This window comes from Puma concolor, chromosome A2 (genome assembly GCF_028749965.1).
Source record: "Puma concolor isolate L17-30 chromosome A2, mPumCon1.1.hap2, whole genome shotgun sequence".
NCBI classification, from domain to species: domain Eukaryota; kingdom Metazoa; phylum Chordata; class Mammalia; order Carnivora; family Felidae; genus Puma; species Puma concolor.
In genome coordinates, this window is record NC_141668.1 from 118,446,012 (window position 1) to 118,458,880 (window position 12,869).

General features: G+C 46.8%; 1 protein-coding gene across 2 annotated transcripts in view; it reads right to left on the reverse strand.

Annotated features, from left to right (window-relative positions):
• The window catches only part of HRH1 (histamine receptor H1), an 85,263-nt gene that overhangs the window by 71,639 nt on the left and 755 nt on the right, over nucleotides 1-12,869 (reverse strand). The gene's annotated exons all lie outside the window — the stretch shown is intronic.

The following is a 12,869-nucleotide window of genomic DNA, read 5'->3' on the forward strand; positions in this document are numbered from 1 at the left end:
AGTGGAGCAAAAAGAAGAATTAGTTGGCATAAGCAGGAAGAGCCAAAGCCAAGGAGTAAGCAGCGAGGAGCTCAGGCCCCTCGTTGTCTCCATCCTACAGAAGGGAGCAGAGGACACTACTGTAGAGACAGGATAGGCTAATGAGTCTCCAGTGGATCCAAAAAACATTCCAGCTCTCTGTGGGGCCCAGCAGTATGGTGGTGACCCTGTGTTTTGTCTTTCTCACATCCCGCTATACACAAAAAATAAACCCCATTAACTGAGGTTAAACAGGGTGCATCTCTAGTCCCTATAACCCCAAACAACCTGCTAACAGGGAAGCCTTCCTGAAAGAGTCACCATGGAACCAGCATTCCTAACGCCTTTCTTTTTTTTTTTTTTAAACAGCTGTAGAGACATAGTTTATATACCGTAAGATTCACTTGCTTTAGGATGCATATTTTATCACAATAAAAAAATCCCCAGAATAAAACTCACCTGTTTTAAGTGTACAGTTCAGTGGGAACTTAGGGCTTGAGTGGGCAGGGGAAGCGGGAGGCTGGTGGCACCATACCTCATGGTGACGAGGAAGGATGAGGCGTGTCTGGGGAAGGGCAAGTTGTCCAGTGCGGATGGGGCCAGTGTGCAAACACCCCATGGACAGAACTCTGGCTTGGAGTCTGGAACTAATGTGAGAAGTCTCAGAAAGAGAACGGTCTGCCCAAAGCCAGAGGTGGTGCCCACAGGGGTCACAAGACCTGGGTTCTGGGGCCAACTCTGTCATGGCTCTAGACTGGCTTTGAATCCCAGTTCCTCCACTTTTTGGCTGTGTGATCCTGGGCTCCTCATCACTGACCCAGGGCAACAACAGTCTTGACCTCACGAGGCTATTTAGAGGACCAAATAAAGTGACACATATAAAGTGCTCAGCGCATCATCCAACTCAGAGTAAATGCTCAGTGCGTGCCATTATGACCGGTGCCTCGTGTTAGGTGAGGCCAATAAGATGTGTGAGGGAAATATTACAAAACAACAAGCCCAGAAGACGAGATCCACTCCCAACTGCACTGTTTTCAAAGTAACATTTAGTGCACAAACACAGAGCTCTGTGTCTGGGATGAAAGGGAGTTAAGATGCATTCATCAGGAAAATGCTTGGTTTCCCCTAGCGACCAGGGACGCAGAGGAAGCCCTCAGTGTTCAGAACAGCCATGGTGAGCTTGCCCTTACGGAACTCGGCACTGACGGGAGACCCGGGTGTCCAAATCCCTGTCCCTCACTCAAGCTCTCCGCTCCAATCTGTGGAGCCAAATGTTCCCTTGAGTTTTCTTCCCTACTTGTCTGTTTTTTCTGCTTGTAACAGAGAGAAAACAGTGAAAACTCTGGGTATTAGTGAGGACTCAACACAGGAAACCCAGGGTTTAGCTTTGTGACTTATTCCTGCTACCTTGCCTGGAACTTGCCCCTAGAAAGATATGCTTTCTATATTTATGGATGACACGAATGGAAGAATGCGTCCTGAGGTACCCAGCAAAGAATCAGGATTGCATTACACTGAGCAACTTCTAAAAATGTTTTAGGCAGTTACCTCGAGGGGGTTCATGGCACTAAGGAAAGAGGTCAGAGGATCTCAGTTCAAATGCCAGCTTGGCTACCCTGGCTGTGCAACCTTGGGTGAGTCACTTAGCCTCTCTGAGCCTCCCATAGCATTATGCTTTCCCATTTGAGAACCTTGCATCCCGTTTCACTGTGACTTGTCCAGCATCCGTCTTCTCCACCATCCCTTAAAGGCAATGGGTGTGTCTGTCCACTGCAACATCCCCAGCACACAGTAGGGGCACAATCCCCCCAAACAGACTCCAACTCCTGCTTTTATCTTCCCATACCTCTGCTGCTGGCCCAGGCAGCACTGCCTGTTTGGATCTGGCAAAGACCCCATTTAGCCCCAAGAACTTAATTGAGAACTTCTTCTTTTGCAGGCCTCTGGTCAAAAGACTGATGTCCGCATCTGACCGAGGAATGAACTGCAAGAGTCCTTCTGTTTCTGGCTTGATACAAGAATCCCATGAAGGAAGCAGAGTCCTATGAATGGTTCGATTAAGGGGAGAAGCTACAAACCCTCTATTCCCACAGAACCTGGAGAGATTTGTACTAGGATCCACATACTGGAAGGCACAACAGAAATCGTATCTACAGCCCTATGTGGCAGAGGAAAGCAGGTGTGGGGGAGGAAACAGCTGATCTTCGTGGGCAAGGAGAGTCTTAGAAAAAAGAGAGAGAAAACATAAATTTCCATCTCTGAGGGGTGTGCAGTCTGGAGGTGGAAAGAGACAGATAAACTAGGTATTTATTTTACATGATGCTGAATACACGGCGTCACAGAGGCACCTAAGCCAGTCTGGAGGATCAGGGTATAAATGATGTCCTCAACAGACCCCTTCCTTCTCTGTGCCACCCTCACTGCATCGACTTTTCTTTTGTTTACACAAGACATTTTTTATGCTCCCTACCTACCTCCCAACCTTCAGGACTTTCTGTTACTCTGGTCACACTTTACGATGTGGTCTGACCAGCCTGCTTGCTCTTCCTGGAGAGTGCATCTTTTCACCTCTTGTGCCTTTGCTCATGCTGTTCCCTCTGCCCAAAATGTCCTTCCTCTACACCTCCACCCATTGAAATCCTATGTTTCAAAGCCCTGCTCACATTCATCCATTCTCCCATTCATTCATCCAACAAGTATTTTCTGAGGGCTTCCTATGTCCCTCCCAATGTGATGGGTACCAGGAATCTAATGAGGAACGAGCCACGGGCCATGTCCTTAGGCGCTTACAGCCATGAGTAGACAGAGATGGTTACAGTATGGAGTAATATGCATAGTAGAAGTAAGACCAGGGGGTGCTGTGAGTCCAGAGAAGAATTCAAACCTAGCCTTTAAGTGGAGGGGAAAGGGGTGTTTAGGCAAGGCTTCCCGGAAGAAGAGACTTTTTTTTTTTTTTTTTTTTTTGATAGAGAGACAGAGAGAGAAAGAGATGGGAGGAAGGGGCAGAGGGAGAGGGAGAATCTTAAGCAGGCTCCATGCTCAGCTCGGAGCCAACACGGGGTTTGATCTCACAACCATGAGATCATGACCTGAGCCAAAATCAACAGTTGGACACTTAACTGACTGAACCACCCAGGCACCCCTGGAAGAGGAGACTTCTAATCTGAGTTCCGAAGAATAAGATGCAAAGAGAGAGAGGTGCCTATAAATGCATGTGAACGTATACAATTATGGCCATGATAATGACTGGCATTTACTGAGTGCTGCTAGGAGCCAAGCACTGGGCTAAGCCCACCTGTAGCCCTCTCAGCCCTATGGGAGCTGAGTACTGCTTTCATTCCCATTGTTCAGATGAGGAGTCTGAGGCACAGAGGCATTAAGAGTTTGCTCCTGGGGGCGCCTGGGTGGCTCAGTTGGTTGAGTGTCCGACTGCAGCTCAGGTCATGATCTCACAGCTCATGGGTTCAAGCCCCACATTGGGCTCTTTACTGTCAGCACAGAGCCCACTTCAGATCCTCTGGCTCCCTCTCTCTGCCCATCCCCCCTCATGCGCTCTCTCCCCCCTCTCAAAAATAAATACACACTAAATAAATTTTTTAGAAAAATAACCTGCTCCCGGTCACACAGCTGCCAAGTGGCAGAGCTGGGGATCAAACTCAGCGTGACCCCAGAGCCCATGCTTTTGACTACCACACTGTGCCATCCTACATTGTCAGAGCTATTCTGCCATATCCTCTTTTCACTTAATGATACATTTCCCATGGACATCTTTCCAAGTGATGATACTCGAGTTTCACTCTACCTAATGGCTATAAAGGATGCCATTGGATTTTGAGCAGGTAAGTGACATGATCAGATTTGTGCCTGGCAAAGAGTCTTTGGGGGGACATCAGGGTGCTGTCTGGGGGCAGGGAAGATTAGTAGGGGGTCCTGGGGAGGGAGAGCAAGGCTTAAGCCCAAGCTGGGCCTCCGGGAACATAACAGGGCAGTGGGGGCAGCAACTGTCAATTCTGAAGGAGGGAGGAAATGGGAGAGGGGCCGTGAAGGACCCACTTCTTTACAAGGCCTCTTAGAGACCCAAGCATCTTTTCCCTTGGCCCCCAACCTCAGCCCTGTATGTTTTCATTCTCTCCCAGCACGCTCCAGCTAGCACTTCCAATTAAAAGTGAGCGATCATCAGTTTCAGTTCCTCTGAGATGTGCTGATGTGGTGCCTGTGGAATTCTTAATTCTCTGAATAATCTTTGCCCAGGAGGATTACATCTATTCTACCCCCAAACGCAAGAAGCAAGCAGAAAAACCCACGAGTTTACCCAATGGCAGTGCTTTAATACTGACCCCCAAGTAGTGCCCTGGCCAGACTTCCCACGTTCAACCACCTGTCTGTCCTAATCCATTTGCTCCAAAACAATGTCCCCACCTCCCCACGGCCACCGCCCTCTGGTCCAAGAGATCACCCTGTCTCATCTGGACAACCACAATAGCCTCCTTACTGGTCTCCCCAGTTCCACTCTAGCATAAGTTAGTCAACATCTCAGACCTCAGTTGTTTTTATCTATAACATGGGCACACTAATTCTTATCTCACAGAGATATCTCCCACATGTTTATGAGGGAGTTTGAGAGATGAAATAAGGCAAGTGTTACTCACTCCCTTCTCTGCTTCCCTTAGGAGCCGACCTACCTGCAGGGAGCATGTATCCGACTCTGCTCCCCACTAGGAGGGAGAAGGGGCCCTCTGCAGGGCCCCAGCACCCAGGCAGGCAGGGACACCCGTCGAATTCTGGCCATCAGCGTTAACCCACCCCGCTGCTCCAAGGTCACTCCAATTAGTGCCAATGGTGACATGCTGTCCTCCTGCCGCCAACTCTCAGTTGGGCCTGAAGTCAGGCCAGACAAAGGAGTGCTATTTATCGGCCCTTCTAGCCCCAACAGGAGAGAACAGCGAGAGAAACACTGCCTCCATTCCTAACTTGTCAATGGAGTTTCTCATGGCCTCCGTCAAGCCCAGTGTTGGGTGCTGTGAGAATCAATCAATAAACGACTGACAAATATTGATTGTGCTCCTGCTACAACCATGAAAAGAACCCATCTTTGTTCAGTGTTTCTTACTACTCTAGAAATGCCTAAAAGCAATTTTAGGTGTATGTGAATGCTACAAAGTACCCGGGACATTCGCCATCTCAATGGTGTTCACTGCCACCTGCATGACTGGGGCATGTCCTTGTCTTTACGGCTCTAGCTGTGATCTCACTTTCTTCATCCAATATGTTTTTCAGTGCACACCTACTAGGTGCTTGTGTCAATCAATGGAGTCACTGTAGGTATAGCAGTAAACCAGGCAGATAACATCCTGACATTCCTGGAGCTGGCAGTCTGATGGGGACCTATAAGAAAATCAATGGTGAGGAACTGGATTGGGGTGGGGGTGGGGGGTGGTGACCCAAACAGGGTGGTGAGGGAAGGCCTCTCCAAGGAAGGGATATCTGAGTCCTCAGTGATGAGAAGGCATAGTTACTGCAAGTTTGGGAGAAGAGACTCTCAATAATGCTGTGAGAATTATTATTACTAGTATTATTATTCCCTTTTACAGATAAGAAAACCAAGGCCAGGGGGGTTAAAATGCCTCCTCTGAGGTCAGAGAGGTAACCAGGATGTGAAACCCCAACTATTGGCACTAAACTCACTGCCTCTGAGTTATAGAATTTTTTATTTTTTATTTTTATATGTTTATTTTTTTTTTTTGGTGGGGGGGAGAGCAGGGGAGGGGCAGAGAGAGAAAGAGACCCAGAATCCAAAGCAGGCTCCAGGCTCTGAGCTGTCAGCACAGCCCTATGCGGGCTCAAACCCATGAAATGTGAGATTATGACCTGAGCTGAAGTTGGACACTTAACTATCTGAGCCACCCAGGCGCCCCCTAGCACTTTTTATTTTTATTTTTTAAATATAATTTACTGTCAAGTTAGCTAACATACAGTGTATACAGTGTGCTCTTGGCTTCGGGAATAGATTCCCAAAGCACCCTCAAGGAGCTTCCAGTCTAATCTGAGAACATATCTTCACACAGAAAGCACAATCACACAAGGAGTCAGAAATGGATATATGGAATGAACTCAATTTCAACTTTTAAAACCCAGTGGGGTTTGTTTTGGAACATGACAAAATGATTCCCAATTTCTTAGGGGAAAAGAAATCCATATAATATATTTATTAATTGGTACTTAATAAACATTTATGAGTTGCCAGACTGTGGTAAATCCTTTTTAAATATTAATTCTTTCAAACTTCATGACTTATTCATTAGTCATAGTGATGCTGTAAGTTAATATGGTCACTAACCCCATTCTATACTTGAGAGAATCAAGGGAAAGATGGGGGGGGGGTGATTTGCCCCAGACACACTCTGGAAAGTGGTGGACCCAGAATCGAACCTATATCATCTGGCCCTAGAATCTTTGCTCTTACCCTGCGCTGAATTCTGAGGATCATTTATATGATTTAATGTACATACACAACCACATTTTATCTCTTTCTGTCTCACATGAACTTGCTTTCAAGAGATTGTGATGATCTGATTTAAATGCAGAATTCAGGTTTCCCCCCAGTGTGCTCTGGGGAGCTCATGGGAAGTACTTTAAAGACCTAAGACCATCCTTCCCCAGGGAGGCAGAAACTAGTTCCGCCAGAGGCCCATGTTAGGCCCACTATGGTGGATCCAGTTAGGCAGTTAGGTGCCGTGGACAGAGGAAAGAAAATGAGGCTTCCATCATGGGCTCAGGATCAACAGTCATTGGCAGATGTTCCAGACCACATGTGTGGGCTGGCAATGGACAGTGTTTTGTGCAGGGCAGGGAGAGCGACAGTAGGACAGATGTATTTAATGATGGTTTTCTCCAGGAACACAGAAAAGCCAGCTAGCAAATAAACGAAGGTCTCAGAAAGAATAAGCCGAGTGAAAATTGCCTAGAAAAGTTTAAAAGAGAAAAAGAAGAAGAAGCCAGGGGGAAGCAGACGCCTTTGCCAGCTATTAAAAAGTACAGTACACAGATAATTATCAAAGTGACATGGTACAAGGCTCCCCCGCTCTTCTCCACCTGTGCTGTGCCTGGTTGGCATTTCCCCACCGTTTACTGCCATGATCCTGTCTGATGGTTGGCCGCTAGAATCAGTGGAAAGTCCAACACCAGAATAGACAGCCTGGAAAGAGACCTGCTACTAATGACAGGGTTTCCCGGTCACACACCCTGATGCCCAAGACAGGAAACCGTGCAAACGGCACCCCTGGGAGGTGCCCAGTGCTGCGGCTCTGCCTCTGACCATACAGGGTGCTTTGGTATCTGATACAGGGGGCACACAGGTGAGGAAAGGAAGAAAGATGGAGTAAACAGGATGGGGGCAACGGGTTAAATATGGGAAAGGGAAATTAAGTCAGATCTTTATCTTACACTCAAATTCAAACAGCTTAGAGAAGGCTAACTTAGTGTGAAATATGAAACCATTCAAATAATGACAACCAAAAACCTTGTTTTCCTAATGTGAATAATGGAGATATTAGTAACTACCTTGTAGCATTATTATGGGGATTAAGATATAGGATCCAAATTAGGACAGTGCCTGGGGCTTCTGTGAAAGAGGATTGAGGGAAGAATAGGCAGAGAAGTTTGCCCAAATCTAGCTACCTGCAGTGGGACAGGGGGAGGGGCAGAACCGGTAGGAGGGGTGTGACCCCAGGTCCTAATTGGGGATTCCAAGTAAATGGATATCACAGAGAGGGAAAGCCTCTCCCACCAGCTGGAAGATGAATGGTCCGTGGAGGCAAGTCCCTCCATCTGTGGGCACCAGGGAGTAATAATTCATTGTGAGCACACTATCTGCAGCCACGTCATTTTAGTAGTAGGAAGATGCTCAAGGGGAGCTCACAGGCATCAGACTCTTGCCCTAGGCTGAGCTCTATCCATCCAGGATCCCTGGTTGCAACAACCCTACCCAATGTCCAAGGCTAGGTTCTTCCCACAGCACTCAGGACAGCCGGCTTCAGAGTCCCTGAACCCCTACCTGAGGCAGCCTGAACCTCCCACTGGTAGAAAGTTCCACTTTGGACAGAGGTGAAACCAGCTGTCCTCCCCACCCTTCTCTTCAGCTTCCACCCTCTGGGCCCTCATTGCTGAGTTCACCAAACTCCTCACATGAACACCACCCAGCTTGCACAATCTCTTCTAGAGAACTGAACAAGTGGAAACACTGCCCACCTCGTTTCATGAGGCCAGTGTAACCTTGACACCAAAGCCTGACAAGTAAGCACCAGAAAGGAAAATCACCAGTGGATCTCACGCATGGAAACATGATGCTAAAATCCTCAATAACAGGTGAGCAGAAATAATCCAGCAATAAAGATACTACAGGATGACCCAAGTTGGGTTTATTCCAGAAGTGCAAAAATCACTGTGGATTACCATGTTAACAGGCTGAAAAAGAAAAATCATGTGACTATCTAAGCAGATGTAGAAAAAAAAATATGTCAAAAACTCTACTTCCATTTATGACCGGAGAAGAAGACAAAAACAAAGAAGAAGAAGGAAAAAAAAAATAAACATGTGGCAAAGTGGGAATAGAAAGGAACTTCTTTAATCTGATGAAAATTATCTACCAAAACCCTAGAGTAAACATTATCCTAATTGTCAAATGTGGACAGCTGCTCCATAAGAGTTAAAAAAAAGCAAGATGCCCAGTATTTCCTCTTTAATTCATTCTTATACTGAAGTCTTAAGGACTGTAAGGCAAGAGAAAAGAAAAAGAAAAAAGAAAAACCCTGAAAGGACTGGAAAGGAAGAAAAACTGTTACCTGCACCTCCTACAATTCTATAAACACTTCTTCCAAAAGAATCTACAAATACATCTTTTTAATTAGTAAGAGACATTAGCAAGATTTCTAGATACAAATCAATATACAAGATGCTAACATATTCTCCCAAAATGTAACCAACAGAATATTAACGTAAAAATATACATATATATATTTAATTTATAATAGCATGCAAAATATCAAATAAATAGGACTATATCTAACCAAAGATGTGCAAGACCACCAAGGGAAATTAAGAAACTATACTGTAAGAAATTAAAGCTATCCTAAATAATGAAGAGAGATACCATGTTCATGGAAGACTAAATACTACACCTTCCCATCCCCAATGGAGCAACAGAGAGCTCAGCAGAAAGAGGGAGCAGATCGGAGTGAACTGGGCTTATATTCCACCTCCTAGTTATTAGGGGTCAATGGATATGAAAGCACTTTATAGAGTGCTATGTAACTACAGGGATTCTTATGACCAGCATTATTGCCTCTTACTGGTCTGAGTGTGGGGGGAAAAAGTTCTCCCTCCCAGATAAGGCCAGCCTCTGCTCATCAATTTCTCATTAAGGGCATTGCTGAGTGCTTACTCTGTGCATAACATTTCCTTACTCAGTCCTCACAACAACCTACAAGGTGGGTGCTATATTAACTCCATTTGACAGATGAGAAAGCTGAGGTTCAATCAAGCAACTTGTCATTCATAGATCCATTTATTCATTCATTGGACATTCATGAACCCCTTCTATGCACCAGGAGCTGTGAATACCATGGTGAATGAGACAGACACGGTCCCTGCTCTATCAGAACGGATAGTGGGAAGATAGCCAAAAGTCATACCACAACTAATGAGCTGGCAGAATGAAGATTCAAACTCAGGTCTGCTGAACACCAGAGTCCATGCTTTTAATCACTCCCTGGAGATGCCTTCCTCAATCTCCTCTACTCCATCCTCTCTGTTGTGATGTAAAGATTTCTAACATCCATTCTGCTGGCAGAGGCAAGTTTCAATGGGCCTTGCCATGCAAGCTGCTACACAAATTGAGAGCTGTCAGCTTCGATCCCAGCCCATGTGATCTTCCTGCATTATCACTGGAGAATTACAGCAGGAAAGATGAATGCATAAAAGAGGAGAGGCATCCTGCCCCCCCCACCCCCACAGCATCAGCGGCATTGTTCCCAATGAGTGTGTGCCTGAGTCCTCTGCCATCATTAATGGCAGAAGTGAGTCACTTATAAATAAGATACGGGAGCTTTATTATAATTACATCCCGAGATTCAGAAATGCTCAGCGTCACTGTGAAAGGGAGGGCAGCAGGTGACTGAGGCTTGAATGATCCCTCTGCCAGGTACATCTTTCAGATAAAACGTCTTGGATCAGTAGCAATTACTGCTAAGTCTTGGCCTGAATGCTAATGAGAATTACTTACAATTGCATGTAATTCTTTGCCATTTGTACTATCTGCTTTTTTCCTTCTTTTCTCTGCTTTTCCGTCTTGGTATTAATCCTGAGAACCAGACACTGGGAAATACGATTAAAGACCATTTTGCAGATAAAAAGACTGATGCCCAAGGTCACTCAGTTCAAAGGTCTAGGGCTGGAGTTCTAACCCTGAGGTTTTGTTTGTTTGGTTTTTGTTTGTGTTTGTTTTTGTTTTTGTTTCTTTACCTCACTTTCTGTCTTTAAGGGCAAAAAATTTTGGAACTCTGGATGTGTCCACTCCACTTACCTGGAAGGTACACAAAATATCCCGAGTCAACAAGACAGGCTTGAGTAGTGTGTTCTGTTGAGGCCTTTGCCTTAGTGAGGACAGGGCAGCTGGGGCAGATCTTATGAAGCGAACTTCAAACCGACCCTCTGCCATCCCATAACCACCAAGAGGCTCAGGCTTGGGCCTGAGAAATGTTGTGAAGAGAGGATTTTAAGACAGAAGATAGGAAGGTAGGAAAGATAGGAAGAACCTTTGTCCTGCCCACAGACACTAGAAAATTGCCCCAAACCCATGGCCCACGGAACCAAGCCAGAGAATGAAGTTCAAGCAACTGCTTGAAGCAGTGGGTTTCACCCTAACAGTGACAATTACGGGAACGCTTAGCATTTTCTGAGTTCCTAGTGGAGTGCCAGAAGTTTCAGTAAGTCTGCCCTGAGACATCGGGCTTCAGGCTATTTAAAGCTGGAGACCACACTAAGATTTCTGGGACAAACCACTTACGTCTCCCACTTGACAGATGAGAAAAAGCAAAAGGATTGCACTGGTGAGGCAGCTTGCAGACGGCAGATCCAGGATATAAAGCTGGGCCTGTTTGACTTTAATACTAACACTCATGACAACTAACGTTTAAACAGCACTTTTATGTATAACATGGCACCATGTAAGTACTCGGCGCATCTGAATGCAATTCTCTCAGCAACCCAGTGAGGGAGGTGCTATGAACATTCCTATTCTAGAAATGGGGAAACTGAGGAACAGAGTGGCGTAGCAACTGGCCCAAGGCCACAGAGCTCATAAACAGCACTGGAATTTGAGCCAGCTCCAGGATCCACACTTTTGCAGTGTTTGCTATGCTTCCCTCCTCTTTGTTATGAAAAGGCCACTCTGTTTCCACCAGGCACAACTCCACTGTGAAAAGGAAAGTGCAAACATGGAATTCTGACAGACTCCAACGGCAGGAGGTTCACATACAAGTTCTTCCTTCCTTGGACACTTGAGGGCCAAGAGGGACCACTCCCAGCTCAGGACTGCCCAAACTCCCCCAGGCTGCAGGCGCCTCTTGAGGCTGCTCCAGTCTCCACCCAGCTCTGAAATCACAGACAGGGAGTGCTGGGCCAACTCTTGCCTTAGAAGGATTCTGCATCACACTGGAAAACGGTACCAGGCTTTCCCTCCCCTCTCCACAGATTCTCTCTCCACCAGGGGCAACACCTCTTGATAGAGCCAGGTAGTCTCAGGTGGCCTTGGGCTTATAGGAGGGTCTAGCAAGTCCTGAATCATATTAATGTATTTACATGGGGTTGGCAGGGATTCCTGTGAATGATGACCCACCCAGCAGCAGGTCCCCTCGAGGACATCCATGAGAGAAAAAGGAGAATGGTGCGCAGGCATTAGGGACCCCATTCTTTAACTCTGCTTCTGCCAGCCACAAGAAGGAGGGACCTATCTGCAGCCTGAGTTTCACTGATAATCTGGAAGGAGTCAGGTAAGACTTGTGTTGAAATCCCAATTCTGCCACGGACCAGCTGGGCAACCTCAGGCAAGTCACTTAACCTCTCTGAGCCTCAACAGAGCATCTGTCCAATGAGGTTAGTAGTAATAGTGCCTACCTTGTAAGGTTGCTGTGAGAACTAAATGGGATAATGCATAATGACACTACAGTTGGTGCTCTCTCTTTCCCCCTCTCAGTCCATGCTGGTTCCTGACTGCCAAGAATGGGCATATATCAGATCCCCAACTCCCCTCTCTTTCCTGTTCTGGAAATACACTCCATCTGTGCTCCACTCACAGTGGCCCACCCCTCACCAAAGAAGGAATTCCCCAGCACCTTTCAGCCAGGCTCGGGACAAGCACTCTCTCCTCATGTCAGACTCCAGGTCTGAGGTGGGAGCCCCCTGCCGGAGGACAACGACCCTGCCTGCAGCATCTCTGCACTACCAGCTGCCAGGCAGAGAGGACACCTTAAGGAGATCAAGGCGTTGGAAGGGGTCTTCTGAGGGGGGTGGGAGGTGGGTGTGAGGGGGACAGTCACCCAGGGGGTGAAAGCGACATCCATAAAGAACTGCTGCTCTCCAGTGTCTGCTCCTGACTTCGCTGGCTCCTTCCAGAAAAATCCAGAGCAACTTCCAGAATTTGGTCCCCGCTCACTCTTGCCCTGAAAGAGCAGCCCCTACGCGCTTCGGCCACCAAAATCCACTCCCTAGCAGTAATGGCCACCATTTTTCCAAAGGATCCTCCCCTCGGTACAATGAGGAGGTGGTCCGTCCCTCCTGGGCTTGCTGAAGACCTC